Genomic DNA, 6,000 nt, shown 5'->3' on the forward strand with positions numbered 1-6,000 from the left:
ATAAGGGCAAAGATGATCCAGTTTTGGCCTGCAGAATGCTTTCGTAGATTCCCATAAAGTTTTAATGGAATTAGCTTAGTAAGTGTCACAGGACACATAGCCTTATTTTTAGTACTATCTGAAGCGGTGTTTGCCTGGCAGGTTATGGTGGAAATGTAGAATGGCATCCGATCTTTCTCAGTGAAAGACAGAGGACCATTGACATCAATATATTGTACCAAGTAAATATGTCTGTCTGGGACATGTACTCCAGTTATTTYTGTCCTGCTTTCATTGTTACTGTTTCCTACACCAATAACCTTGAAGCTGACTTGGGTCTGCCCACCTCCATGCCCATCATACTTACATTTTGCAGAGCACCTGAAGAAAGTGTTCATACATGTTAGTTAACTTATGCTTCAATCTTAATTCAGGTAAAGTTATAGAAAACTAGTTTTAAGATCATTATCTGTGAACCCCCACAAATCTTTGAGCATTTCTCAGAGATTCATAGAAGTTGACTAGGAATAGCAACTTAGATATCAGTATGAAATTCACAGATGCCATTCAGCAATTTATATACACAAAATTTCACACTAGCATTGCACAAGGTTCAGCAGTYCAAAAACTGGAAAAGACTGACAAACAGTTCCACAATCTGTTGGGAATACATTTTATAATAAAGACAACACAAAGTAGTAAACACAAAATAGCACAAATCCTAGCTTTACACCAGTTCAATTTTTTAACATAATTGAATGTTCTGGTTCTGTATGAGCATCTTCCTTCGTTATCACAGATAGAGAAGGAAATGAACCCAAAAAGGTTTTAAAATGGGCTTGCTCATTACATTAACAGCTGTTTTTCAGTCCTTCCTTTTTCATTCTCCCATCCCTCTTTCAGAAGAAAATGAACTGGAACAGAAGAGAAGTTGTGCAATATGGGAAAAGAGCTATGGGGACCGYGGCAGCGAAAGGGTGACACGAGGCAGGGAGCAGAAGCCTCTTGCCAATCACCTATGATGCAGGCAATGGTTKGCAGCAAATCTCAGTCACGGAAAATGTCCCCTGTCAAAGTGATAGACGAACTAAGCAGAGAGCCAGCTCAGCTTCAGTTCTCTGCTCTGCCCTAGACTTCCTTATGACTTTGSCAAAGTCCTTCAGTCTTCCTTTAGTTCTTCAGTAGTAAAAGATTTCCCTTTTTAACTGGAGTAATGCAAACATATAYATTACCATCATATTTATGAATGACTTTGCTACGACCAGTGATCGCGAACATAAAATTACTTATAGTTCATCATTTGCTGATTTCATCAATGTGCAAACACTGCTGGTGTTTTGTGACAACCTCTCTTAATGAAATCTCTGATTTTGTTTAGACTTCATCTTTCAAAAGCTTCATTTAATACTTAGTAGAATGAAGGGTGGCCTCCGATTGAACACACATATTGGTAACTAAGAGTCATCTTGCACTGCTCTAGTAAATCCCTATGACAAAGTGGCCGGTAATTTTCTTATGAATAATAATCCTTATTTTGTAGCATTGCAGAACACATGTATTCTTAATCTTTTACTGAAAAAAATATTGATTTAGAGTTTATTTTACCTTTTTTGTATCTGAAAAAGACAAATTCTTACAGCAACCCTGTAGTTGCACAATAAATGCAGAGCTTATTGTTGGTAAACAATGACTCTGGCTTCATACAGAAATGAGTATGAGATGGAATATGATAGCTTACTATTAAGTGTATGTGCACAGTGTGAACTTCTTGTGCTGAYAACCTGCTGTACCAAAATCCAACTTCCCAAACAGTTTATTGATTTGAATTCTTTCACAATGCCTGTATTTGTCAAACAAATTGTTCTGGTACTAATTCTACTTCTGTTGCTCTTACACAAGGTGCACTTCTTTTTTTTTTTCAGGAAACGAGCCAGCCTGACAGAAAGCATTACTCTGCTTATCCGTCTGGCTAAGGCCTTGACCATATGCAGCTTAAAATCAATGGGATTCTCCCCACTTATTTTGGAGTCTTCAGATTAGGCCTTCAATATTTTCTTGGTCTGCATCACCAAGTAACACTTGCAATTATAACAAAGTTACCAAAGATGTTACGACTGCAGCTTAAGTAAGGTGCTCTGCCAAATGCGCCTAAGCTAGCTCTGGATGCGATAGGATGGGTTTGGGGGGGGGCAGGAGGGAGAAAGGGGCCTACAGTTTACATACTTGCAGCATTTTTAAAAAATCTCTACACACTTTTCCATCAGAGGGGACAAGTTTCACCAGCTTACTTCATAGAAGCCAAAACCTCTTTCTTCCCAGACAGGCTAATTTAATACAGGTTTTACCTGGGGCTACAGACATGCAAAGCTCCAGATCCTATCACCTGCTTTCTGAAATTCTGTGCTACTTACAGCCATTCCTTAGCCATGTTTTCACCACAAGGGTTTCTCTGAATTTCTATGATCTCATATAACATGGGCAGAATATGTTCTTTTAACAGGTATTTGGATGACTACACTCCACACTGTTTGCTTCTCTCCATGGTGGGTTTGATTTTACTGTGATTAAGAAAGTGATTAAATAACAGTTCCTAGCTTTGCGTTTTCACAATCAAACTAATCATTAAGTAACCCAATAATGATCCCTGAAGAAAAAATGCATATGAGTAGCAGGGGGCCTGGAAAGCAGAAATCTTTTCACCTACATCTGACAGTTATCTGGAAGATGAGATTCACTAAACTTTAATGGCTTAAAGACTCCTCAGAAGTCACTGCCAAAGGGCACCCATGTCTACAGTAATATTCATGGCACATATTATATAGTTTTCCAGAAACTAAAATCCAGATTACAAACACATAATTGTACTGATGGGCGAACTGTACTGGTGAGGAAATCCTAATGAGGAGAGTACATTACAAGAATAAGAGCATTCTTCACTGAGTTGATGCCATGGAACTTGTGATAAAGATTTTTTTTTATATACCAGAGGTGTCTTTTTAAGAATATATTAGACACATTTGAAACCTCTGTCTAGTGGGCAATACTAGTTTTCCATGAAGCACTAGGACAGCAGCAGTCAGTGGGGAGGTAGCCCTGTGGCGGGGCTGATAGCGGGATGGGCAAGGAAGGCTGAGGTGCATGAGCATGGTCTGGTAGCGGTACCTAAAGAGGGAGTGCAAAGAAAAGAGAAGGTAAGGGGAAAGAGCCTGTCAGATTCTTTATGTAGCTGTCTATAATATCCCACATGAAATGGCAAAAGAGATTCTTGACTGAGTAGCAATCTCTGTATGCTACAAGTCTCATTTAATCTCATATGCATATAATTCACCCACTGCTGCAGGCATCAGTGGTTCCAGAAAAGTCCAGCAACTGTGCACCAGATTTTTAGGTTAGTTCAAGAAAGCTTTTCACAGTCATCAGTCCTAAGAGTTAAATAAAATTTGTCTTTTAAAACACCATATAAAAAATTAGAACAGATACCCTRACAGGACACTCTTTATTGTGATCTAGTTGCATCTATTCCTCAATCTTAGGCCATGCTTTTGTAGTCCTTTTGCTGCCTAGCCATTGCTTCAGGTATAATGAATACAAACCATAAGACAAATACAAGAAGAGATTCTGTTCTAAAAAAAATCCTTCTTTTGTAATTAGGTGCTTTCAGAAAGCTCTTCCATGTGCAAACCTAATAGAGGCATAGCCTTTTGTTGTTTTTTAATTCACAGTAATTCACAGAAATATACTCATTTCACTTCTTTTACAAATAATGTTTGTATTAATCCTTTTTTTTTTTTTGACTATAAATTATTTGGGGCAASAGTTTAATGGTATGCTGGTCATCCCTAGGAAACTCACTGTGAAGTTCCATATATATGGGCTACTGTAACAAAAACAGTAATTAATATCACATGCTATTATTGAGCAAGATACTGCAACATGTCTATTCAAATTCACATGAGCTACTATCAAGATTAAATGAAATGAATGAAAATAAATCTGTGAGTAAGTGAAATCTATAGCTCAYCTCCAGAACTATTTTGAAAAGTTCCAGGAAATTACATAGGTGTTCACAAGGCAACATATAACCTTTAGCAGGCAAACTATGCTAACCATGAAAAAAATTCCCACTGACTTGAATGAGATTTGAATGAGGTTGTATCTCTAGCATTTTTAGTCCTGTCATCCTAAACTTGGATATGAATAGAACAATTCTGCATAAGATTAAATGAACTTGTTACTCACAATTAAGCTAAAGGACTGTATCTCTGCAACAAATTGCAATTATGATGCACGTATGTGTTTCTATTTGTGAAACTTTGTAATCACATCTAGAATTCTGCCTACAGATAGTATAAAAAATTACTTGAGAGAAAAGATGAGACTAAATGGTTTTCCTATATATTTGATCATATCTTCTTTTATATGTTCACATACTCCAGTTTCATTTTTCTGTGTCATTAGAATCTGGTGTGTTGTTATGGTTAAAGAGATTCTTGACAACTGTGTTTTGTATTGGCGCAATTCCTCTGTGGAATATTTGCACCATCTCTCAACTCAGAGATGACGGTTAAAAGAATTCTCAAGGTTTTAAAAAACTTCTCATCCAACGGTAATTACATTATTAGATATTTTGATATGGCAACAGATTAATGAGATAAAGCTGGCTTTAGAAGACCTTGAAGCAGGGAAAACAGCACAGAGAGTGACAGCAGACTTTCTAGAGGAGGTGAATAAACAGGATGGAGACAACACAGCCCTTCTTAGGAATAAAGAATTGCTGCAGCAGGTTGGTCCATTAGTCCAGCATCATGTAATCTGATAGATGAAATCCATAAAGGCCCCAGAGAAGATACAGGAATTCTTGTAAAGACAGTTATTGAATATGTTGTYCTTAAACATAGTTTCTTCCTTAGTGCTATTTAATGGCTATTTCATGATATGAGGCACTATTTAATTTTATCTAATAGAACTGTGGACCGAGTTTACTCTCTTTCCTTTGAATTAGCACTTCACAGCATTGTAAGTTTGCATTTTACATAATAATGCCATACACTTATACCAACATTGCTGCTGATGCACTGGCAAACACACATTTAGCTTTATCCCCTCGGGCCAAAAGGAAGCTAACGGGTATCAGAAGGCTTTATTTTCTGGAAAGAAAGGAGTTATTCTCTGAGACCAAACGATCTGTAACATTCCTTTTTTTCCTTCTGAAACCTCTGAATAACAGTAATCCCCCTTCTCGGCTAAAGAGGACTAGATGTTCCCCRAGGAGTTTGAAACAAGAAGATTACTGAAGGTAATAGGGGTGACCATCCAGATGTACTTCATACATACAGCTGGACTGAGAATCAGAGAGAAAACTTGAGATCATATCTCAGGATGACTCAAGCTACTCRTACTGTATTGGAATAAATTTCCTATTCATTCTCTAGCAGGAGCACAAAATGCTGATACTGTAAATACTATTCAAAATGTCTTCTTCATATCAACATTTTAATAGCCAYATTGCACAGTCAGAATTGTGTAACATCAGGTGTCAATCCATGCATTAATATAGTTTTATGTACACAAGATAGCAGGATGTGCATTTTTGCACAAAATTGATAGAATGCAGTGAGGAGGTACTTACCATTTTTCTATGCAGATGAATTTTCACAAATAAATTGTCAGGCATATGCCTAAAAGATAGTTTACAAAATTCTTATATAAAGAAYTTATATGTGCAGATTCACATATGCGAAATTGAACCCCAGTTTCAAAAAGCTCTTAGGTGCCTTTTGAGTGTACATTGGCCTCAGTATAGATTTCTAACTACCAGGGATAAAAGCAATGTGTAAATTATTTTTCACAGCACATTGTTCTAAACTCTTTTCTTCTCACAGACACAACAGGCAACAGCAAGTTCTTTGTCCAGATTTCTGAAGTACACCTGCGCTCATTTAAAATGGTAGTCAAACTTTGTTAGAACATTTCCCCTCTGACTACTTGGCATTTATCTAGATTATTGGCTGACAGAAAGTC

The sequence above is a fragment of the Rhea americana genome, unplaced genomic scaffold (assembly GCF_003343005.1).
Source record: "Rhea americana isolate MKP2758 unplaced genomic scaffold, rheAme1 scaffold_153, whole genome shotgun sequence".
In the NCBI taxonomy this organism is placed as follows: Eukaryota; Metazoa; Chordata; class Aves; order Rheiformes; family Rheidae; genus Rhea; species Rhea americana.